The 27,471-nt window shown below is 29.2% G+C and overlaps 1 long non-coding RNA gene across 1 annotated transcript; it reads right to left on the bottom strand.

The window, feature by feature from the left end:
- Window positions 1-1,351: 1,351 nt before the first annotated feature.
- Window positions 1,352-26,020, bottom strand: LOC122268840 (uncharacterized). The gene is made up of 3 exons (XR_006224706.2): window positions 25,713-26,020; window positions 3,911-3,971; window positions 1,352-1,583 (listed from the first exon to the last, which is right to left on the bottom strand). It is a non-coding gene; the product is annotated as an uncharacterized lncRNA (long non-coding RNA).
- Between the last annotated feature and the right edge of the window lie 1,451 nt (window positions 26,021-27,471).

The raw sequence follows: 27,471 nt of genomic DNA on the forward strand, positions 1-27,471 counted from the left end.
TGTAAAAAGTTTTGAGAGAGTTATTAAGACAATAAATTGAAAATGTTACATTTACCTCATCCACTCTAACTAATTGTTGCTAGTAAGAATAGACGTAGACTGATTACTTAATATCATTATACTATTTAACTGAATATCTGCAAGTTACGTCTTCGAAGGTAAATCGTGACTGTTGATTCAGAAGCCGATCAGGTTCGAGACACACGAGTGACGTCGCTTACAGGTATCCAATTAAATCTGATTTAAATCACATGGTTAGGCATAATCACGTCACTTCTCGAGTTGCAAGTGTACGTACTAATAAATACTTATAAAGTGTTTTAAATACCGCTCAACTACTCATATCATACGACACAATAAAAAGCAATAAGGAAGTATTAACATATCGCATTTCTCCCAAACAATTAGTAAGTAATTTTCAAGATCAAATTGGATGCATCCAATTTCTCACTTCAGATGTTTTGAACTTTACCTCACTTTTTGAATGGAGACTCTTAGGAACTGTTCTTAATTAAATTTGATTACAATAATTAAACTAAAACTATTAACATAGAATCCCCATTTAAAAATTAGGTTATAAGTTTAAAGGGTATATTAAGAAAACATTTTTGTTATCAGTGCTTTGTTTGCTCTCTGTTTATATAAACTTTCGTTAATATAATTGATTTCGCAACTTAAATTCAATATATGTTGTGAAATTTGCTAAAGATAATTTTGTTGCTTAAAGTTAATATAATTATATTCGCAGCTTAAAGAGTAAGTCTAATTAAATACTACGTGGCTTAATGTTACAGTAATTAAATTCACTGTTTAATTTTAATATAATTAATTTTATTGCTTAAAGCTAATAACGTTAACTTCAAACAGACAAAACACTATTACACTGACAGCGATATAATGTTTTTTAATTTTTTTTTTATTAATTCAAAATATTTCGTTTGAAATTTCAAAAATATGCATTAAACATTACGTTTTTTTAAAAATTATAAATAATGCAGAATTGTTTTGATAGAAGCTACCTTATTTAGATATAAGTCTAGTCTTATTCGCTCGAATTGTTGACGATGAACATTGATACAAACAGTGGGGAAAAAATCTTCTATACGCAATAATAATTCCATTTTTGACAACCGGGTAAAAGTAGTCAAAGTTATAGTTCTTTATTTGCATTAGAGCTGCACAATGGGCTGTTAGCAACGATCTGAGAAAAATCTCTAAAAATGATCCGAAGACAAGCCACCACAATTTTGAACCTCAGTAGAGGGAATGGCTCACCCACATTGGTAGCTAGACGACCTTTGCAGAGGAAGTTAAGCAGTTTATGATAAAAAAAATTTAGCAAGGACCAATACCGCGTACCCTAGGTCCCTATGCAGGCTGATCAAGGAGGTCACCCTCCAGCTCACTGACCGCTGACAGTAATGCTGGACTTCTGTGTTTTACTGGGAGCCGTGTCTCTACACTGCGGACCCCACCGGATAAGAAGGGCAAAAGTTATGAGCAAAAACAAACCTTTTTCCATCCACAGCTTATGTTCAATAAGTAAGGCAACTGCACCAACCACATTTTCAAAGTGCGTTCAACTATAAAAAGAAATTTATGACGGGTTAATGTATAAAAGTGCAGAAACGTGTCATGTTTAATAGTGTTTTTGTTTCTCACTTGATAGAATATTCTTTTACGACTGGCAATGGGTATACTGTTTTATTTCTTTTTCAGCAAGAATTCAATAAAATATATGTTAAAGGCGTCGATTAAGTATTATACCAAGTGTTTTTAACAAACGTCAACCATAACGAACTCTAGATTGGTCTAAATAAAGCAGTCAACAGCTTGCAACTTTAGCTTTTAAGCTTTTCTCTGTTAAAAAATTGCATAGAGTTGAAAAATTTCATTACCTTTTTGAATTTTTTGTTTTTAACAAAAATGGAAAAATTAAAAAGTGCTTGATGTAAATCAGTAATACATTAATTGCATTCCTTATATTTTATAATTTATGCCATGGCTTATACTTTTATGCTCTCTCTTACATTATTAATCTACTCAGAGTTTCCATTCACTACACTTCAATTTCTTTCATTCAATTAATATTTTTAAAGCTGTGATAATTTCATTGTGAATCATTCGAATTCTGCTTTACTGAAATAAATATAAAATGTTACTTAAGGTACCTATGTAGCTTTTATTCCTTAATATTATTTATCTGAATAAACTTTATTGTTAGTTGATACCATATCAAATATATATTTACTTTTATAATGAACCAACGTGTTGAACTTGTTTTCGTTTAATGTGTTGTTGTGTCCAATATTGCTGTGATTTAAGTTGTTTTGTTAATATTTCCTTTTCACTGCATGGCATCATTGAATTCTGTAAAGTTTGTCAATCTCCCGAAATTTTTGTTTTGTGAACAAATTTCGTGAGAGAGATGTTAATTGATATTTCTTCCATGCTGTACAATTAGTTTAAGTAAATAAAAACACTCTCATGATATCTGTATTTATTTTATCTATTTTTTTTAGCACAATGAGTTTAAATATGTATTTCTGTTTGAATATATGTTATTCGTACGAGGTAATATTGGTGAGTTATCAATATTAACTGGATACCTGCATAGGTAAATCATGACATTTGTTGATTCAGAAACCAATCAGGTTCGACGTACACGGGTGACGTCGCTTACAAGTTTCCAATTAAATTTGATTTAAATTACATGAGGCACTATCACTTCGCTTCTATTAGAGTTGCAAATACCCAATTACCACTAAGAAATACTGCTCAAAACTGAATGACATATCGCTACAATTAAAACAGCTAAAATAATTATTGAATTTTATTATTATTTGTCCCCCTTTCCAATGACTTGAGGTTATTGGATAAGTAAAATATGTTTTTAGAAGTACATCGTACCAAAATAAAAATCAACCTTATTTTTCCGCATCTAACATAACGCTAATGTTTCTGACCAGCTCCTGATAGTCAACTTTCCTGATGAATTTGCCCTTTTGTAAATACTTTTTTTCATTCCAATTACCATTGATTTTTTTATTATTTAGGATAATTAGGCTACACGTTTAAGGAGATCAATTATTTAAAAAAAATCAGTATTTTTTTTAAAAAATGTTTTCAAACTACTAAAGCTGTAGTGGATCAGTAACTTACGAGTTGCATGCAAGACTATCTCAATTTTCGAGAATAGATTCTCACAAATACAAAGTTGCTTCGTTAAGTTTAGTATAGCCTTTAATGTTAACAATGGTTGGTTTGTCATTAATTCTGATTATATTTTAACTAAATTAATTTATGAAATGAGATATTTGCTTTAAAATATATCAGTATTTAAAATATATCAGTTTAAGGAGATCAATTATTTAAAAAAATCAGTATTTTTTTTTAAAAATGTTTTCAAACTACTAAAGCTGAAGTGGATCAGTATCTTAAGAGTTGCATGCAAGACTATCACAATTTTCGAGAATAGATTCTCACAAATACAAAGTTGCTGCGTTAAGTTTAGTATAGCCTTTAATATTAACAATGCTTGGTTTGTCATTAATTCTGATTATATTTGAACTAAGTTAATTTATGAAATGAGATAATTGCTTTAAAATATGATATATTGCGTTTAAAACTTTTTAGTGTCTTTTAATAGCTTCGAAACATCTCCAAACGAACCTAAATTAATGATATTCTTATAAGTTAAATACGTTATAATCTCTTATGAATCTTCCCTTCTCTTTTATAATTATAAAAATCAATGAAAACAATGAAGATAATAAAAAGATCTTGTAACAAATATTGTTTTAGTTAAAAATGATTATTGTATTGAATAATTTCAAAGGCAAAACCGTAACTACAAGGCACATATATAATATATAAAGCACAACCTTTACATAATTAATATACAGCTTACCATTCCATGGCTGCTAGTGATGCTTAACAGATAATCTTAATATCAGCTTAGCATACCGTTCCTACGAAACAAACGACAGATTAATTTTTCTACAAGAAGACATCCCAAACATACAATTAAAACAACGTTCTTTACAAAATTGAAATATTAATGAAGTTAAATTCCTTAAATATTTTCTCTTTTATTACCAAAACAATTTAATGTCGAAATTTGATATTTAATGCGCAGAGAAATATTTAAAGAGTTTTCCCTCTAATGTTAGATAATATAAAAAGACGCATTTTTTTTTCAATGAGTGATAAAAAGGCAACACCCACCCTTGTTAACGCCACGCTAAGACAAAAAGCTTATTAATATTATTATTATCGAATAAGTGTATCGATAAGTCAAATTTTGTTTAGTCTAAAATAAATGGTTTAGCTTTACCATTGAGGCACAGCGTTTTTTTATAACAAGTTTTTACCCATGAGACTGGTCCATCGAGCTGAGATGCTCTTTAATTCGAACCTTTTATTTCGAAGGTGATAATTTTGCTACAGACTTCAATAAACAAAGCATGGGTGATTTATTTAAGTTGAAGCGAGCCGTCAAAAGTAAGGCAACAAGAGTAACCAATTCTAATGAAGCTTTATTAGAAGATCCAAGTTTTTATGTTGCACATTGTGATATCTGCTTGCGTGAATTTAAGTGAACTTAATTTAGAAGTCTCGAATCGATTTAAGGATATCTTAGTAAGTTGCGATGAAGAAAAACTTTTCGGGATAATAAATAAATTGGATAATTTTAAATTATCTTTGAAAGTTCGAAACAATGAGTTCACAAGTCAACAGTTCACTTAAGATTCGACTTCACTTTTTCCAGATACTTGGAAGGCTAATACTAATCTTTTGAAGTTAAAATTGCCAACTTTTCCAGGTGATCTTTTCACTTGGATATCATTGCGGGATTTATTTTCTACCACTGTTCGTAAAAATAAGTTACTGTCAATTTTTCAAAAGTTACAATGTCTGAAATTATCGGTAAAAGGGGAAGCACTATCGGTAAGGAATTTGATTAACATTTTGGATGTTAACTTTGGCGAGACTTGGATCACACATAGAAAGATATATCATAATGAAGTAGACCTTGTTTATTATCATTTAGAAAAATTATTTATGCAGCCTAGTTAGCAATTTGAGCTAACTATAGATTTGAGGATGTTTTCTAACATATCAGATGATTGTTTAAACAATTTGCAAATTTTAAAACTACAAATTAATAGATGGGATTCTGTTTTAGTTTATTGTTTTCGAAGGGAACTAAACAAAAATTCATTGAGAGAATGGGAATTATCTCAAACGAAGAAAAAATTACCAAATTTTGAAGCGTTGAAGTTATTTTTAGACAAAAGGGCACGTTTAATTAAAACAACAACTATGCTTTTATAGAAACCGAAGTTTAACCCTTTAACTGCCATTTATTTCTAGTACTAGAGGGCTCCGCCCCCTGCTCGCTGACGCTCGCCAACCCCCGGAGAATTGCTTCGCAATTCTTGCTTGGTTTGCTTCGCAAAACCAAGAATGNTAATTGTTTATTTACTAAGTTCATTTACCACGACCTATTAGGAACTTATTAATTTTTATTTTTCGTTATTTATAGAATATATTTTAGAAATCCTACAAACTTCAAAAGGAATTATGTATTTTATAACTTTTATACGTTTTCTTAAACTAACTAATGGCTACCAATTTTATTCAAACGCACTTCAAGAAAGCTGAAGTTATTAACAAATGGAAGCCTATATTAAATGCTGTAAAGAAGTTCACCATGGACTTTAAAAATTGGTGGTAAGTATACTTCCCACGGCCTTAGAAAGGGTTAAGTTTTCTGAGGCAAAAAACTTCAAAACGCAAATCCTACAAAGCAAACCGGAATGTTGTATTCTTTGTTAAGGTTCAGAGCTTTTATTTATTTTGAAGTTTGTTTAAGAAAGAAAAACTTTAGTTTTAAAAAAGCTTCGCCTTAATTGCTTAAGGATGGGATATTCAGCTGTTAATTGTAAAAGTAAACTGTGCAACTTTTGCTCAAATATCCCAGTTTGTTACATCTTAATAAAGAGCCTAATTTGACGGCAGTTGGTGATTTAGATGACAAATCATCAGATAGTTATTCTATCGGCACAAAGCTAGTATTCTTCGGACTGTAATAGTTCAGTCACATAAATGATTCATCTGGACACAGTGTTTGTTTTCGAGCACTTATTGACTCTGTATCAGAGCCTCGCTTCATTAGGAAGATTTCGCACAACGTTTACTTTTAAGAATGAGAAATACGAATATTACTTTATTTGGCCTATCGTCGTAACCCTTGACTTAAAATGGAAGTTTTCTAAATGCTATTCTTAGTTAAGAGCGTGATTCAGGATTCAGTTTATATATCTCAGTCTTGGTGTTTCTTAAGTAACTTCCAACTTCCTTAAAATAAAGTGAATTTGAAGAACTTAGACTATTTCCGAGGACGCAGATTTGTAAATCTACATTTTAATCGTAAAATAAAATAAATGTGTACTTGGAAGCAAACGCAAGTATTTATGGAAAATTAAATTTTTTAAAAAAATGATCTAAGAGATTGTATACCTTGCCATTCAAAATATTTTTAACTGTTATAAAGTAAAATAATAAATATTTATTAACAGTTACTTTTGCATGGAATTATCTTTAAATAAATGAATTTTACAATTGTGTGCAAAAGTTTTTAATTATATATCTATCTTAGTGGTCACTCAAACTTTGCTTTAACCAGATAAAAGCTAGTCATAAAATAACTGTGCACTAGTTAGCTAACTAGTTTGATCCATTCACCCACCTACAAAATAAGTATATTCTGTTACTTTTACAGTAACTGTTATCCTTATTTTATGAAATTTCTATAAAGCATTGCTAAAATGCTCTACAGAATGTAAATCAGACCAACAGCTCCAAAATTATAAGAGTGGCCCGTTTCTTTTTCGTTTATTATTATTATTTTTTGCTGGCTGTACATCCGCGCCTATTTTATATATATTGTATGCATATACATGCGTACATACCTTTTATGTAGGTAAAATGGTACATGAATTTTCATACACGTATAGAATATGCGGGTGGTGGACAAAATAATGGAAACACTTCTATAATAATACATTTTTCCTTATTTCTCAAGAAATAATTAAAGAATCATTTTATAACTTCAGAAGTGTTTAGATCATGTAATTTCATCATTCATTCAATCTCATGCTTCTCAATGAAGTTTAAAGCTTTGTGGTTTAAGGGACCGACAGTAAATTGCAAGCGGAAGATATTGTTTCTGAACACTCTATGTTAAAAATGCAGGAGTGAATTTTTGACTTGTAACAATTATTTTGGTTATTATATGCAATAATTTAGCAAACTTTCGTAAACCTACCTTAGATATTTACGGAGATATGAATATTTTGATAAAAACTAATTTTTTTTATCTTATCTTTTTTTTATAACTTTAAAAATTGTCACTAAAATTAATCAAAATTTTTGGAGCAATTTAAAATTAATTACAAAATTATTGTCTTAAAATTTTAGAAAAATTTACTTAAAATTGTGAGCGATATGAGTAATTAAAGTAGCGCATGAGCTGAAAAAATTTAACATTTTTTTTCTCATGATTTTATTATGAATCGTGCTTGGCAACTAATGAAAAAAGTTCGATTTAAATATCTTAAACATTTTAAAAGTTTGAAGCAATTTTCAAAGTAGTTTTTGTACGTTTTGAAAAGATCTAAAAATGATAAGGGGATTTCTACAAATATTATTTTTTATCATAAGACAAAATTAAATAACAAGAGATAATTTCTTAAAAAAAACGCTTATACACCGAAATATGATTGTAAAGAAAAGAAAACGAGCAAAAGAAAAGATGTTCTTATGAAGGATGATCCCCAACAATGACATTTTTTTAAAATATATTTTGCATATTAGTACGAAATAAAGTTTGTGGAAATCCCCATATCATTTTGAGCTTTTTTTTTAAAAACAAAATACAAAAACTACTTAGAAAATTGCTTGAAGCATCTTAAATTTTTAAGACATTCAAATTGGGCTTTTTTTAATATATGCCAAATACGATTTTCTACAAAATTATGAGACAAAAATTTTAAGTTTTTCTCAAGCAATCGCAGTATAAAAGAACTACTTTATTTACTAATATCTTGCGTAGTTTTAAACAAATTTTTTCTCAAATTTCAAAGCAATAATTTTGTAATTAATTCATTAAATATTTTTAAAGTTGTAGCAAAAACGTAAGGCAAAGAAATTAATTCCTTATAAAAGTATATATCTCCATAAATATCTAAGCTAGGTTTACGAATTGCATATAATAACCAAAACAATGGCTAAAAGTTAGAAATTTATTATTACAATTTTTTGGTATAGGGTGTTCAAAAATACTTTTCCATTTGTAATTTATTGTCGGTCCCTCAAACCTTTGAAAGCTTTGAAGCATCAAAAAGTATAAGAAATCGCATGATATAAACAATTCTAAAGTTATAAAATGATTCTCTAATTATTTCTTGATCAATATTGAAAAATTTATTAGTACAGAAGCGTTTCCGTTATTTTGTCTAACTACTGTATGTGATACATTTTAGTTATATGTGTAAATACATTGTACTATACAATGTCTGTATGTTCGTAAAAACAAACGTAAATTCTTTGTATGTACTTACGTACAAAACCACGGACGTATATTGCACGCAACTATGTGCATAAAATACATGCATTATTGGTATGTAAATACGCACGCACATGTCTACATTCTTTGTACAGGTATATACATTCAAACATTTAATTTAGATAAATACATATGTTAATACATTTTAGTTTGATACATGCTTAATACATACAAAATATGTATATCATTATACTACACAATATTCAATTTATTAAATGAAACGGTGTCAAAATTCTGGGTTAATTGCTCAACATTCGAAAACCACATTTTGAGCTGTGCCCAGTTTCGAAAACACGCATTATCAGCTATGTCCATTTTCGTAAACACGCATTTTGAGCTATGTCTATTTTCGTAAACATGCATTTTGAGCTATTTCCATTTTCATAAACACGCCTTTCGAAATGTGTTCATTTTTGCTAACTTGCATTTTGAGCTGTGTCTAGTTTCGTAAACACGCATTTTGAGCTATGTCCATTTTTGCAAACATGCATTTTGAGCTGTGTCTAGATATAAAAACTCGCTGATGCTCTGTTGATGATCTATTATTTTCAAGTTATTTTCGTTTGGTATTTCAATTTGTATAATAAGTACTAACCAAATCTTAGATTAAGTCAGTTGAAAATTAACGTAAACATTGATAGATTTATGGTAACCCATACTTCTTTCTTTGCGCTTCAAGAAGAAACATCGAGCTTAAATAATAAAAATCTACAGATATAAATAAGTAGGTTTTCTTACTTTTCCTTTGTGTAAAGGCTATAAGATAAAAAGAAAAGCAAAATACGTTATAAAAACGAATTCAAAAAGCACTTAAAACTACGATATTTTTTAACGAAATAGAATTAAGAAAAAAATCTCAGTGTTAAGTTCACAAATAAAATTGGCTATTGGACCAGCTAAGTTTCAAATCTGTAGTTGCACTTCTTTGGAATATAGAGAAGCCCCGCATAATATTTCTTTCAAGTTTTACAGCTAATAATTCTTAAATGTATTATCAAATGTTAAAAACTACTTTGTGTCATCGTACGCAATACATATTTTATGTACACTTATATTTTCAAATTTCTTAGTTTCACAGAAAAACAAAAAGTAATCTAAAAATGCATAACACCAGCTAAAGCTCTTATGTTTTTTTTTTTTTTTTTTAATTTAGAAATATACCTACACAATTTTTATTGCTAATAATATGATCTGAAAACTATATTCCAAATCGTATAAAATGCAATATTGTTTTTTAAATTTTAAGTAAAACATTAAAATCGGTGTTTTAAAGTAGAAATCTGTTATTAAATATAAAATAATTTTTAATTTATTAAAAGTAGACTATTATGAAGTAAATCAGCTTACAATTCTAAATAATAGTTTAAAATAATTATCTTCATAAAATTAATAAATAAGTAATGAAAAAAAAAACGCGCGTGTAGTTAAATATTCTCGATGAAAAAAAAAAGACATCTTGTCTTATTAATCTTGAATAATGCATTACCATTTGACGCCATTTAATTTATGTAAATTACCACTATATTCAGATAAGTGAATTAACAAATTATGTTTACCCGAAATAAGATTAATGAAGGAAAAAAATACGGACTTTTTGATGTTATACTTTTTTTTTCCCCTAAAATATTTTTTTTAACGATCTTAATTATTTTTTGCGATATTCGGATCATAAAAATAAAGATTCAAACTGAATCTTTATTTTTAGCAAGAATTATTCAATTTAATTATGTTCAGTTTACAATTATTGAAAAATTTTTTAAATATTTGTTTAGAATCTTTTTACGACACTTGAAAAAATTATAACTTAATGTTAAAACCTAATAGAAATTTTTCATCTTAAAATAACTAAAATTAAATTTTAATATATATTTTATACATGGCAGATTGTTTCCTTTTTTTCTTCTTTTTGTTTTATACCTCGCAAAATAAATTAAATTTATAAATTAGATAGCTAGTTAAATAAGGTAACATTTTCTACAGCGAGTAATATTCAGAAAACTGCAAATATTAATTTAAAAAAAGGACATTTCGGATTATTTTAGAAATAGTTTTTATTTATTAATGTAAATTACCACTAGTATGTAAATTACCACTCAAGTGCCGCATGGATTTCATCAGAAATTCGAAATAAATTTAACGCGCAACCGAAATAAATTCCCCTTGCATTTTTGCTTCATCACAGTAACTTTTTATAGTTATTTTAAAAATTTCATTTCACAAAATTTATGCAAAATTTGAATTTGCAAACTTTTGTTGTTGCTGTTGCTTCTATTACCTACATGCCATGCCAGCAAGCCTGCTTGGGAAACCAAGCGAATTTAAGTCAGAGGGTGTATTTCATGTTTTTATGTGTCGTCATCTAAGGGAAGAAGTTCGGTCACACACACGTCACAGCCCGTTTTACATAGTAGACTCATTCCTATATCCATCAATTTATCCACAGATCATAATTTTGAGCTGAACCAGAAAAAGATCAATCTCTAATTCAGCACCCCAGAGTTATTGCATTGTTCTGTGAGCTTAGAGGACTTTTTGACCCCAGCAGATTTAACGTGCAACAGTCACCATTTTGCACATGGGGTTTCCTCTGCCACCGGGATTCGAAATCCCGTTATCACGAACATAAGTCCAACGTCCAACCAACCAGGCAATCCCGAGCTGCTAACTTTTCAAGAACGCTTACTCATAATAATCATAAAAACGTAAAATCTATAAATATATAATAATATCTCATAAACTGTTTAAAAAATATTAAGTGACTTCCAGTGCTATGATGTACCTTGAATAGCTTGTTAGAATAGCTTGTTGAGCATTAGGCGAGTGCTCAAAGTGTTAATTAAAATTCACATTCTTATGTTAATAAAAGGAAGGATTAGTTATGTGTGTTTGTTCAATAAATCGAACACCGTTTAAAATTTGGATAGCGTGTGGAAGGGGCAATTTTAGCCCCAGATGCTAAAATTCGGTCAAATATTTCAATGAGTCCATATGGGAGAGGCGTTCAAAAAATAAATTGTTCGCATCATTTTAGTATTAGGCACTGCTGTAATTTAAACTTGAAATTATTCTGGGTTTTTTTACAAATATTTTAAATATAACATCAATAATGTTTGCTGTCATATCGAATTAGAGTCTTGTTCTTTAAGAATCAATTATTTTTTTATTCGTTAGGTCAGGTAAAATCAATCATCAACATGGGAGTCGTGGGGATCAGGGAATAGTGCGCTCGCCTCCCAATGGATTGTCTCAGGTTCGAATCCCAATGAGCACTGGTTAATAGGAATTCTATTTCCAGCTCGCTACGACCGCTGCTAAGTAAAATATCCTGAGTGGTGAATGAATCATGAGTTGGAATCCCCTTGCCGTTGGGCTCACCACACGAGGTTTTCGTAGTTTCATGCCCATATAGCACAAATGGGGGTTGGTTCTATAAAAAAAATCCTCCTCGAAGGCTAGTTTGTCCCACTGCTTGAATGAAGAGTACTTTTGTCTTCAGTGTTGGATTCCACGTTAAAATAATACGGAGTTTAAGATTGATAATCGAAAGCTCAGTACTTCGTCGGCTGTTCAACGCAAGTTATAAAATAAAATAATCAGCACACATAGCATGTAAAGACTAGATCACTAAATTAGTATTTCTAAAATTATCTGATATCACGCGTATTTCGTTTATTTCGTATACGTACGCATTTGAAACGTGTTGCTAAAAAAATAAATAATTTCAAATCAACGGTAATATAAACAAAATATGTTATGTACTAAAGAGCAAAATTATCGGAGAAAATTGCTTGATTTTGGTCGTGAGTTGGTCTCAACTAATAGCATTATTTTTGGTGCCGAATGATGCTGAAAATGGTTAAGCTCTATTTTGATGAGCTAAACTGCTAAAACTGTGTTTTGCTTAATCTCATAACGTTCAAGTTACCAGGAAGCGTGACAACTAATAAATTATAATTGAAACTATTTAAGCTTTGCTAATTGTGTCTACATCTTCGTGCAGGTTTTCATAGTGTTGATTAACAGTGATAAATCTTTCATAAGTATGTCATAGGCAAACAAATGATATAGATCCAAGATTACAAAGCAAAAACTTTTTTTGGCAGTGTATTTAAAACATAACTATATTTTATATTTTCAAAATCATTTCTGTGACATAAAAAAGAAATTTTGTAATGAATGGATTTCAGTATTGTAATGCCACAATAGGCATTACACATTTCCTAGATTTTAAAATTTCTTTAATTACTAAAACTTATTTTTTAATCCTTCTTAATCGAAATTTTTAATTAAATTAAACTAATTTGGTTTTTATTACATTTTATAAAAAGCGAATGTAAAATACTTTATTCTTTTAGCTCTTATTTTACTAACTTTTTATTTCAACACTAATGTAAGACTCATTAATTCACTATCGCGACAAAATCGAAAACAAAAATCTATTCATAACTCTTCATTTCTTACCACAGGATAATCTATAAAAATCTATTCATAACTCTTTGTTTTTTACCACAGATATGGTTCAGTTACATGGTTATACGAATTCCAACAATCTTTTTGGTAATTCGCTTTCACCAAATAGTTTTCAAATTTAATATTAATTATGGGGGGTTGGCTTTATTTTTGGCTATGTTATCCTTCGATGATTCGCCAACCATGAATCTCTTCCCATGCTCCTAACTGACCGTTGGGAACAATTCATTCAATTTAAAATTATCTTCAATTAAAAATTATAGGGAATAGGACTGAGGACCTCTCAGTCCCAACCGTAGTATAGCTATCCTAATTCAAATTCTCGATGTAAGAGAATGTTTATCTTGATCCCTTTAAGGGACTTACTTATTTTTATATTTTTGAACATGGCCATTTTTAATTTAATATTTACTTAATAAATCACTTTTTTCCTATACGACTTTCTTCTTTTCTCAGAGACAAATATCCCAAAATGATATCCAAATTGAAGTGTACCTCACACGCCAAAATTATGCTTAATACTACAAAGATGCTACCTGAACTACAACTAAAATTGGACTGATGATCACCGTCTCCAAAAGTATTTTGACAAAATAAATCAAAACCATAACATCGCAGACAAAAAATATTCCAACACTTGATAAAAACATCTCAACTCCAAAACCGGGCAGGAGATGGTAATAATAGAAAGCGACACTTCCTGCGTTAAATTGATTGTTACATTCCGGATAAGGCAACGAATACTTGTAAGGAATCTCTCTAGTTTGAATATCATAAAACTAAAAGCTATTTTCTTTGGGCTTCACTATTTCAACAAAACATATAATGACTAGCTATTTTTTTTATAAAGCGAAGGATTTCTTTTTATGCCTAAATTGAACCCTATTTGGGCTAAATTTTATTAGGTTGAATTGCATAACAGAAATTAGTTACGTCCCATACGCAAACCTATAATTTTTAGTTAACCTTTTGGGAATTTTTATCTTTCTAAGGGCATAGATGCTAAATTTTAACAACTTTATTTTTTTGCTAAGTAATTGTTTTAGAATCCTGGGTCTCCAGAGATTACCAACTGTTAGAAGAATACATTTAAAGAAACAGAAAACGATTTTTTTTAAAAAAATGTTCAGATTACTGCGTCCTAATCAGGAAACTTTTTTACTATAGTTCGAAATCATGGTTTGTCAACAGATGGCGATGCTGGCTAAAAAATGAAACCATATTTTATGCTGCATGCTAGATCATTCCGACTAAAATATTCGTACAGGTGTCGATTAATTTTTTTCCTTAAACATGGCCTTCTTGTTGCTACAAATAATAGCTATTTTGAAGACAATGTTTTAAAGTTTTCTCAGTTGTAATTTTTCATTTATTGACGAATTTTAATTCTAAAGGTCTGACAATCGGCGAAAACAATTTTATTTTTAATATCGCTATCTGCTGACGAATTTTATTATTATTTTTAAAACTTGCGGAAAATTGTTTTTTAGTTTCCTAAAAAAATTGCAGCAAACACTGTCTTTGTATTCACTTCTGTTTTTTTTTTGTTTTTTTTTTTTTTTTTTTTTTTTTTTTTTTTTTTTTGATTGGGAATTGATGTTTTGAAACATTAGCCATTTTTAGGATATCTCGTATTTTTATAAACGCACTGAAATACTCAAAAGTAAGCATTGCATTTGTCAAAACAGGTATAACCTGAAATTTAAATATTAAGGTAAAAATGCATTTTTAAAAACTTTATCGTGTAAAATCATTGTTCATTTTTTATATATTTATTGATAATTAAAATTTAGAAGCAATATTAATAAATTAGTAACATAATAATTCAGTTTACTTTTTCTTTATATTTGTATTTTAAATTTAATCATACTAAACACTTTAATTACATTAAGTATAATTGTGTTTTAAATTTAATCATATTAATTTCCAAATCAAGCAATTATTACGAAGAGAGTTTATTTTTAATTCAACATAACTTATAAGCTATTATATATTGCATTATCAAAATGTGGGGGGAAAATCAGAAAAAAAAGACGAAATTACTTTCGTAACATTTCAATGGAACGGATGTTTCTCTCAGCAAGATTAAGTATGTAACTTAAAACAAATGTAAGGTTTTTAATGTTTGAATTATTATTAAATGTACCTTAAAAATACGCTCCATTAACTAAGAGTAAATATCTGTTAAGGATATCTGTTCTTTCTTTAATACATCAAGCCAGGCATGAGTGCATCTTGCTTGGTCGATATAGACGTTCCTTTCGAAAATCGATCTATAGAACAGTAATTCCTTGTATGCTCTCCCTTCGTAATTAACGTGTAATACAATTAAATATAACATGGAATAAAATGTATATTATGTTATAATCAATATATGAAATTCAGAATTCCATAAAATGCCTAAAATGGTCTGAAAAAGCATGAAATACTGCTTATGTATTTATATACTGCTACTGTATATATTGTTTACGTAATTATATACAGTATATGTTATTTATATAATGATTAATATATGATGGTTTATATATCCTACATTGTCTAAACATTGTAAGGGATGACTTATAAAAAAATGTAGGCAATTTGTAGAGTGATTGACCAAATACATAATAATGTTCATATTTCATACTTTGCTTAGTGATCAAAAATTTTCAGTAAATAATGTGCAATATTTAATTATAAAAAAATATATTTTTTAATGGTAAAAGCTGAACGTATAATTTTCGTTATGAGTAATAATAGTTTTAAATATGCAATTGCATTTATTTAGTTATATTTTCAATTAGTATTAATTTACACATTATTAATAACTTTATTTTGTGATAAGAACTATGCGCATAATTGGTTCGGTACGGACATACTTTACTTTGATACTTTAAGTACTTTACGCTGTTCTTTTTGTGTGTGCATTGATAAGGATAATAGTTTTTTTTCCAGCATTTTTGAAAAATAGTTAGCAGGGCTGTAGGTGCTTTCGCATGCTGATGTCCAATTAGTATTTCAAAAATTACTTCTTCCAATTAAAATTCATTTCGGATAAGATGCGTGATTTGCATGGCTACTTCCATAAAAGATTCTAAATTTAAAGTGCAAAATTTCTCTATTTGAATGAATTTTTTTAAAGTTATTTTTCAAAATATCCTAATTTCACATGTTGAGGAACAAATAATGAGTGGAATATTAGACTGCATAAGTGCAGTATCACTCAGAAGTGAAACAACAATACAAAAGGTCTCTTCTAGAGTCCCTTTATCTAACGTAGTTAGAGAATTACGACACACGGGTAACAATCTAATTAGCTGAGAATCAAAATTTATCGAAAAGTAACGAAATAAATATTTTCTTGCAGACAAAACATGGAGTCATTCATTCTGCTTTCATTCAAGATGTCTTTATTCAGAGGAATTTCAAAATTATTGGAATTAATTCTTTTTTCTTATGCTCAATATTAATCTTTCCTATGCAATATATATCTATTTCCCGCAAAAAGAATGTTTAATGATCAGATACTTTGTGAAGTAATTGACTTTTAAAAACTATGATAGCTACACTTATCAAGTTATTTTATCAAGGAAATTTTATCAAGTTACATATGCCATCACATGATAAATAAATAAGTTAAAATGAAACGTCGTGTTTAATGTGTTAAAATGTGTTTAAATGAAATGTTGGTTTTTTACTAAGATGCAAAAATTTGAAAATTTCCTTACAAACCAAATATAAATCAGATTTTTGTATTTAAAAAGCTGAATCATTAATGATTTACCCAGTGTTTGTGAAGTTCGATTTGAGAAAACTCCTTGGAACCCCCATTACCTTTCCAGGGAACCCTAACGCAATTTAGGAACCACTGATGCAGACTTAAGCAAAATACAACGTGAATAAAGTACAAATGAAAGTACATAAATTGACGAAATGTACTTCCATTTGTTTTTGGAGAATTACGTACGTTCATTTGTTCTTTATATACTTTGTTTTTCGCTATTCAAAGTACCACTTTAAAAAAACACTCTCCCGAATAACTTGAAAATGTGGCTTATCATTATGTTGCCCTAAATTCTCGTTTCATAATTCATAATTCAAAAACATAATTCAAATTTTCTAGTTTCATAATTCAAAAACACTATATGTATCATTTTTTAAATGAGTCGATTTTATTTAAAAACAAAACATACACCTTTAAATTTATTTCATAAAGTTTCATATAATTACGCATTCAAATCCTAAAGTAGTTTTTAAGTGACGAGACGGAGTGTTTACAGAAAAGAATTACGGCATTCATTGCAATCTTAGTCTAGACAGAATTCATTAAGTGAAAATATTTTATGCAACTAGTTAGACCTTTTATTTAAAAAATAGTTGTTTAGAGGTTTGTTATTGCTATTCATATTGATATTTAATGATAAGCTTTTCGTCTAGATTTACTTTTCGTCATGATTTTTCTTTTTAATTCTGAGAAAATAGTAATCTAGGAAAAATTTTTTTGCCATGTTTAAAATCTGATTCATAAAATTTATTTGTTGTACTTCAAAATAATTCTGTTATACTTTCCTATGATTATAAGACATTAGCTATTTTAAATTATTTTCACCTTTCTTATAAATTTACGTTACTAAACAGTTACATTATTAAGAAAATGCACTAGTAAATATTTGCACCTGATTAAAAAAACAACTTTTTAGTAAAATATGTTTTTTATTAATTAATTTTAATTTTATTAATTAGTATGTAATTAATAAATTCTATCAATAAATTATTAATAGTTAATTATCATAAAATTAATTTATTTATTAACTATTAATTATTTATCATTAATTATGGCGAATCGAAACAAGATTCAATTTAGATTCAATTAGACAAGAACAAGATTCAATTTCCCGAAAATAACTTGCTGTCGAAAAATGTCCTGTTACATTAAATGTAACATGAATAAATATTCAAGACAAGTAATTATATTGAGACTTAAATTACTTCTCTATGACGTGTAAGTGACTATTCTAGGTCTATGTTTGAATTAAGTAAAGCAATTCCAGTCAATGATTTTCATTATCCAGACACAAGGCAGACTAACCGAAAGCTCTCATTATGTAATGGATTGCACACAGTAGTTAGATTTTATATTAGACGGTTTCTCTAATTTCCCACTGTTGATTTCAAATTTCAATTGCAATTAGCCTACAGATTTGCAAAAACCAGAACAGAAGCTTTTAAACTTTTCCATTCAGCGTCCTTCTTATCATAAATATTGAGTTTTCGCGCCATCATATTTGAGTAAGCAAGAATTTGTAAAATATAGTTTTCCTCTAGAGAGAAGGAGGTGAAATGGTGAAATATTTCACTGGATTGCAGAAAAATTTTATTTAGGCTAAAATCCGGCTTATAAAAGAAAACATTAAGTTAATTCATAAATTTACTTTAATTTTATTATTCTTTTTCGAAATAGTTTTTTTTTAAAATTCTATTATGGTTATATAAGTTGATCAGTAAATATTTTCAGAGATCGGTGATCATTTGCATCAATCCATCATGACTCACAGAATGATCTATCACTCAGTGCACACATTTTTTTTATAAATAACGCAAGGGAAGGAATTGTTTATTGCATTTATGCAAGAATTTGATCTTGGCTAGTTTATATAATAGTAATTTTTATTAATGCTTAATTCTAATAAACGGCCACAGGGTCATTGTCATTTGTGTCCATGGATTGCCAGGAATCGCTACAAAAGTTTTCTTGTTTTACACCACCCACTACACTACTGCTACGAATTGTTACTACACTACTGTTTATTTCTGCCTGCAACAGAGGGCGTTGCCATCCCTCACAGTAATTCTATAATCACTTGCGTGGCTGGCAATGGATTGGAATGGATGGCTCATTGGAAGGCCGTAAAAATATCGTACCATCATATTGTTGTTCTATTGCTTACTATTACTAAATTTGTTTGTTACCAAAAATTGCCTCATTATTCAATGCACCCATTCGCCACTGAATCAATATGCAGCAACTACTCTTTTTAAAAAACTGCTCCCTACACTACAAAATATGAAACAAATAGCTACTACGGTAGTTTCGCTATAAGCAGCTCACTACTTCCAACTACTAATATCTAATTCGGAAATGGGCAGTTCAAATCCGAAATTTTATTCAGAAGGCTGCAATTTGTTTTTCAAAATTATGTTTTAAATTTTTTTTTTTTTTTTTTGGTCTGAACTCACTAGTTTATAAAGAACATATTGGTTTATATATATATATCGTATATACTGCTTTTTTTAATTCTAATTTTGAATTTAATTTCTTCAACATTTAAATATTAATTTGACACCCTCAAGATGTTTATGCGTTATTGACTACAATTTTGCTGAGGATTCTAAAAATATGCTAAAAGCCGGTTATTAAGGAACACCTTGTATTTTACTTTATTCTCATTTATTCACGCAATTATCCAATAAGAACTTTTGAAAGTAATAAATGAATCAATTTTTAATTACTCACACAGGAAATGTAAAACTTTTCCCAAGTGATCCTTTGAAGTTAATTGCGTCTAATCGGCTTAGCTAATTGAGAAAGAACTTAAGAGTTTAGTGGAAAAGATATCTAAGCAAGCATTAGGGTTGGCGATAATGCGATTTTTCTACGATTTTCATACGAGCTATTTTCTCAGTTTTAGGGGGTATTCTTTTAGCGAAACGTGACTGGAATAAAAAATTATCTTTATCCAACCATTGTTTCATTTTAAATTTTATTTTTTAAGATCTCTACATTACATATTAATTTTTTCCCCTTAATTTTTCATCAAATCCTTTAAAAAAATAAGAAAATCAGTCGTTTTGATAAAGTAAAGTTAACGCATGCATGATATTATAAATTACTTAGATTACAGTTTGCGATAGATACTTTTTGAATTTAGTAAGTAAGATTGGTTCATAATTTTTTGGCGCTGTACAGTGTCAAAATTAAAAACAAAAAGGCTTGAATAACTTTTGATCTACTGATCGGATATTTACGTACTAATTTGCAAACTCAGAAACAAAAATGTACTTTCTCTCTATAAAAATCCTTTTTCTCCTACGGAATCTGATATCGCAACCTCAAAACATGAACGGCAGACATATATATGAGCCAATACTTTAATCAGATGCCCCCTTAATGTTAATTTTATCTTCGCTTATTTTGTTACACCTCAAGAAATTTTTAATCAAACTCTGTAAAAAATTTTAAAAAAATCAGTAATTTTAAAACTAATTTACTGAAAGATAAAAATAGTAAATAGTAAAAAGAAGATTTAAAAAAAAGATTTTTGCATGAAAACATTTTACATTTTTTTAAAAATTTAACTTAAAATCGATTAAAAAATTTAATCATACGACTTTCATATTTTTACACTGTTTTAAAATATGTAATTTAAAAAATACGTAAAATTTTAAATTATGTAAAAAATAAATTATAAAATTTTTAAAATATGTAAATGTACATTATAAACTATGTAAAAAACTAAAAAGTTAGTAAAATAGTTTGAGTGAAGAAAGAAAATCACATTTTTAAACATTCATTTATCGAATCTGACTAATTCCATTCACGCTTTAAGTTATTTAATATTATATAATTTTAAGTGGTAGAAATCAGATTTTTTTCAAAGAATTAAAAATAAAAAATTATACAAAAAAGCATTTCGCTTGGAGTTATCCTCGGATAAACAATTTTTATAATTTAATTGATATTTCTTAATTGGGTATTTGCACTTCAAGACGATCACAGATACCCACACATGTGACCTATGACGTCAGCGCTAGAAAATCGTTAAAAGCAAAATAGCGGGTTAAAGTTGAATAAGTTTTCCCTCTCAAGTTAGAATGTTAATTAACGTGAAGTTAATTAAATACAGGGCAATTATATTAAATTCGTCTTTCACTTAACTTAGATTTATTATTTATTTATTTATATTATTGTAGCCGTGATATATATTTGTTTTGTGTGCCTAGCAACTTCGATGCATAATTAGTGTGTTTATGTTCTTCATGGCTTCATGCCTGTCTTTGTGTCAAATATGAAATATGTAGTGAAATAATTGAAATCTTCGTGAAAGAATTTTTGTGTGAAAATATAGACTGTGTCGCTTAAAAGAATTGAGACTTCATGGGCTTGGCTTACTCAAAATAAAATAGAAAAAACAGTTGCTAACGTAAACAAATGACACGTTTCAACAATCACTCTGGATTGAGATACCCACACTACACTTCTTGTAGTTATCCCATTGGTTCGAATAGTTCCAAAGATATGGTTAAATATGAAGAAAAAACAAAATAATCAACTACTAATTGTAAAAATGAGAAGAATTCAACTTCACTCCCGGTTTAAATTTTAAGACAATACTTTTCAAATTGATGTTATGCAATTTTGAAATTGAGAATCGATTTCGAAGATCTAAAATCTGAATCTAACGAAAGACAAAAAAACATGTGAAAAAATAAGTAAATATATAAAATAAAAATTTAAAAAAAAATAGAAAAATAAAATGAAATAAAAGAATAAATGAATAGAAAGAAAAATAATCTAAAATGCATATTCTTACATCTGATTTGGCAACTTAGAGCATATGGATTTCAAAGATGACATGATAAAATGCAGAATTGTAATTTAAACATCAGTAAATATTATTTTGCAAAGAATAAAAAAAATGCATCGTTTCAAGTATTTCGATTACTTTCCTTCTTTTTCTTCCAAAAACATATATATTTCCTTATTTCGAGATGTTTTCCTCACTCATGCTCTACGTTAGCAGTTTCCAAATGGTGTTCCGCAAACTTGAGGGTTCCGGGATAGGATAAAAAGGGTTCCCAGAATTGGGGCATGCTCTTATTTCACAGTAATTATTTTTGAAATCTTTATTTTTAAGTGTATATGATTAATATTCAATCATTTATTTAATATTTTTGTTCTCTTCAAAAAATTAAAGTAAAATACCAATAGATTTTTTTCAAATTATTATTTTTTTAATAATATTTTGAATAAATTATGAAAAAGAACCTGCATTTGTGAAAAACTGTATTAGTATTTCCTATAACGCTCCAAACCAAAATAAAAAATAGATTGGTGGTTAAATAGAAATAAGTTTTTCAGTTCCTTTAGCTTCCATTTCAGCGAATCTCAAAACTCAGATTGCTTATTTATTTAAATTTCAGCTTATGTATTTACACCGAAAACAAGTTATAACTAAATGCGATAGAGCTTCAAGAGTTCAAGTTCAACTGTCAGATATAAAATCTAATTTCTACTAATGAACAAAACTATGAAAAAATTTCATTCTTTTAAATATTTTCAAAATAAAGTAGTCTTTTAGTGGTTATAACGCTAGCAATTATTTTTATATACTTTATTTTACATTGTTTTTATATACTTTATTTAACATTGTTTTTATATACTTTATTTTACATTGCTTTTATATACTTTATTTTTTTCAAAGTCGGGGTTCTGCCGAAAAAAGTTTGATCATTTAGAGTTCCATAGACGAAACAATTTGGGATGTATTTTAAATAAATTATTAATTATATACTTCCTTAATTCAGCACCTTTTACAAATATTCGCTTGAAATTTGAGTACGAAATCATTTAACGTCTCATTCAGTTTTTTAGTTAGAGCAATTTAGTTCACTTATAAATTTTTATCGTTTAACTATTTTCATAACAAATCAATCATTTTAAACCGAATTATTGACTACAATTGCAAGATACAATAGAAGCATTTTTAAATTTTTTATAATAATCTATTTCATTTAATAGCGATCGAAATATTTTTGAATAGAAAGGTATACAATTTTATGAAGCAATTTGTGTTTTTAATTTAAAATGACAAAATATAAAACTTTAGTGAAAACAGTTTGCGAATCAGAAAATTTCAAGAAAGTCATATTTTTTTTAAAATTTTCTTTTATCAAGAACTATTCGCCCGCTTTTGGTCAAGTTCTGGATTTTGTTATTGAAAACTACGTACATAGTTTAAAATTATTCTCAAATTTGTGTACATTAAAATTCAAGCATTTTATGACCTTTAACAAATTTGTACATTAATAAAAATAAATTTAATAGTAAATAATTATTGAATTTATAATAGAAAACAATAGATGTTTTTAAAAAAATTTTTCTTACGAAAATCATTATTTTAATTATATATTTGAGCAAACAAGATTCTTTATTGAGTGTATAATTTTTTTTATTCAGTTTAATAGGTTCAAAGATAAGAAATAGATAGAAGATAGAATATATTTAGAAAAGATAAAGAATTAGTGAAATTAACATTAGGGGGCCAAAACTTTGACTCACTCTGTTGTTTTTTTAATGCCATTTTTATATTATTTTTATAACCGCTGTTAAACAGCCGACTCAAGTTTGGGTTTACGACTACTAATGTACAACTCCGTAGCCTTGTAATTTTGAACCAATTCAGGAAACAAGGAAACTCTTGATCAGTACCCCCAGAGGTATGATTTGTTATGGGAACATGGAGGACTTTGAAACTCGACAGATTTAACGTGCATCAGTCACCATTTACTACACGGGAAGTCTTCGGTCGACGGAGATCGAACCCACGACCTCTTGGACATTGGCCCTGTGCCCTACCAACCAGACTATCCCGGCCTTGCCAATATCAGCAAGTCTGCTTGCGGAAACCAAGCGAATTTATGTCAAAAGGTGCGTTTTCTGCTTTCAGTGGCGCCATCTATGGCCAAAAATACTTCAGCCACACACACCTCACAGCTCGTTTATAGGGTGTACCCATTAATTCATCCTCAGATCTAATTTTGACCTGAACCAGAGAGCGATGAATCTCCAATTCAGTACCAACTGAGGTATAATTTGTTGTAGGAACATGGAGGACTTTATGATCAGAAAGATTCAATGTGTACCAGTCATTTGACCGGTGGGGATCGAACTAACAACTTCCTGAACATGGGTCCAACGTCTTACCAACCAGGCCATCCCCGATCATTCCTGATTAATCTATTGCTCTGCAACTACTTCTCAATTTTGAGGATCAAATATCGGAATTCTTGAGAGAAAATGTGTAATTATTCTTCCCAGAAAGTACGCTTTCATGCCTAATTTCTTAGCTTCAAATATTGCCTGCTCAAATTATTTAACAAATTTAATGATAAACTCTCGAACCATTGAGATTGCATCTTTCAGTCACTAGATCAGAGCTGATTTGGTCGTTCCCTTTTTATTTTGCACACTATACACCTATTTATTGTAACATAACCTATTCTGACTTAGTGTCTAATGTGGATAACATTGGATAACCTAAAAATATATTAAAAAAATTTCTGTTTGTTTTCCTTTACAAAGCGATTGTCTATTTATAAATATCTAGAATATCTATCTATAGAACATCTGTAATTCCATGTATCTATTTTATATACTTCTATACTACAGATATTTTATATGATTCTATACAATTATCTATAGAATATAATATTTATTCTCGTTGGCCGAAGAGTTTTATTCGAATGAAAACTTCTTAGAAGGTTATGAAATTCAATTCATGTAGCCTTCTGAACAGCTTTATGACATACAAATATGTTTTTGAGTAGAGTGGAATTTGTTTGAGAATGTCTTACAAAAAGCAGAAAATTAAAATTTATCATTTTTGTGTAATATTTAAAAATAATTAAAAAAATTAAACTGATGAAGTTGAATTAAGTGTTTTATTTTATTATTTATTTTACTATTTTATTCCATTTATTAGTTTATGATATTCTTCTAAGTTACATATTTCTACGTAAAAAGTCTAATATTCTGTTTTTATTATGTTATTTAACCCCTCGCATTTTTTTCACGAGTCTGACTCGTGATGAAAAGTTTAGGCCAAACTTGAATATCACGAGTCCGGGTCGTTGTAATGAGAGAGAACCGTATTAAGATCGCGCCATGTTATCTTGGGCCTCTAGAATCAGAAAGGCTCGTGTCATATATGATAAATAAATGATCATATATAAATGATCATATTTAAATGATCATGACCCTGAAAGGGTTAAAACTTAGGGCAGAGGACGTTACTCATAAAGCAGAAGTTTTTTTATAATAGAACAATTAGTCTATGAAAAAAAGAGGTAAAAATTAAAACATAATATAAACTTGTTAAATAATGGTTCAAAATTTCTAATAATCAATTTATAATATCTAAATAAATCAAAAACAGCTTTTTATCGTTTCTATAAAATCGAAATTAACTTTTTTTTTTGCGATTCCCTTATTCAAGTGCCAATTTAGGCATCACATTCCTAAGCTTGACCCAGGGTATAATAAAATCAGTTTTAGTGAGATAAGTCTGGTGGCATTCGTTTATCTATGCAAAAAACAATTATAAATTCACAATACCAACAAAAAAAAATGGAAATACATCTAAAAATTAATGTTGCAAACGAAAATATATAATCAATGGAAATAGGATCAATCGTATTTAAAAAAAACAACTTAAAACTGATGACTTTCGATTTGTTAAAATTTGGTTACTATAAATTCAACTTAAAAATAAGAGTTTGGTGATGAATGTTATAAGACTAATAAATTTGTGATGAAATTACCTTACATATAAGTAAAAGCTTATAAACTTACATTCAAAACACTCCGAATTTTAAAACATGAAATACAAAATTTCTCGAAAGCGATCGTCAGAAACAAAACAGAAAGAAAACTAAAAGCAAACTCAAGAATTGTTGCTGAAATCAGTGTCCAAAATTTACACAACAAAAGTGCTCCAATATAAGCCCGGATGACGGTTCTTATAAATTTAAGTACATTTTGGTTAATCCAAAAACGTTTAATATGAACTGAAATCGTGAATAAATTTATAATTAATTAATCAAATCATTAAGAATATCACTAAGGAACATTCAGAAATACATCTGGGGCTACAGTGGTACTCTAACTCTTTACCCTTGCGCTTCAAATAATTTGGTGGAGGGACAATACAGTAAGCCTATTTTGTTTATTTAGATCCGATGAGACAGGTTTTACTTGGGGCCTCCCTGTCAGAGCGGTATCGCCAGCTCTGATAAGCGTGGCTCTGATAAGCTCTGATAAGCGTGGCTCTGATAAGCTCTGATAAGCGTGGAGGTGGCTGGTTCGAATCACACCGTAACAGTGGATGCATCTTGGTGACGTCCTCTCTGACTTGTGCTATCTTCAACTTAACAAAGACAGTATGCTGCATCTGTAATGCGCATGCAAGCCTGCAAATGTTTATATATCCAGTAATAAATAAACTAATCTCTCTCGGTACTTTGAATGTTTGAGATTGTTTTGGTTCAGTTCAAAACTTATTATGGAATACAAGGAACACATCCAAAGAAATCTGGACAGTATCTGGACTTTCCAGACTCTGGCGAGGGAGAAGTCTTCATGATCGTGTTCGTGTTGTCCTTCTCTGTGTTGTACTACCTATCCTTCTACTTGATGAAAGTTTAAAAGTTTCAATTGAGCACACAAGTCGGCAAATGTATGGTGCACAATAAATAAAAATAAATAGGTTTTACTTCAATTATGCACTTGTATGCTGTTCTTTTATAACGAGGGATAACCTATGTGACTTCGGACACTAACCTGTGACATTCTCTGTCGCAATCTTCACCATCTTTTAATCGCACTTGTTCTGCTTCGGTTAAGCATTCATAGGTCATTCGCTTGTAGTCATTTAACAAAGATTTTTTAATAACTTCGAGATGCCGATAATTGATGCATGTTGTTCTCTTCTAAACACAGGTTATCCTTTGTAACCTTCGAACACTAACCTGCGACATTCTTGACCAACCGAGCTTTTTTCTTAATTGCTCTTGTTCCACTATAATAAAGCAGTTCAATGCTATTCCTTTGCTGTTGTTTGACTAAGTTTTTTGTTATTGTTGGCTTGCGTCGCCCTAAAGCTGCACAATGGGCTATTGGCGACGGTCTGAGCAACATCCCTGAGGATGATCCGAAGACATGCCATCACAATTTTGATCCTCCGCAGAGAAGATGACTTCCCTGCTTCAGGAGCCAGATGACCTGCCCGTGAAGTCTAGCACTTTGCGGTAGAACAGTTTAATTGTTGTTTTAGTTCATTTATGTCGCACTAGAGCTGCATAATGGGCTATTAGCGATGGTCTGCGTCACAATTTCGATCCTCTGCAGAGGGGACGTTTCGGTAGCCCGATGACCTGCATGTGAAGTCGAGCACTTTACTGTAGAACAGTTTAATGAGGACCATTACCGCAAACCCTCGATCCCTACACAGACTGATCCAAGTGGTAACCAACCCACACACTGACTGCAGCCAGTGATGTTTAACTTCGGTGATCTGCTGGGAACCGTGTCTTAACGATCAGTGGGACAAAAC

This window comes from Parasteatoda tepidariorum, chromosome 3 (genome assembly GCF_043381705.1).
Source record: "Parasteatoda tepidariorum isolate YZ-2023 chromosome 3, CAS_Ptep_4.0, whole genome shotgun sequence".
Taxonomy (NCBI): domain Eukaryota; kingdom Metazoa; phylum Arthropoda; class Arachnida; order Araneae; family Theridiidae; genus Parasteatoda; species Parasteatoda tepidariorum.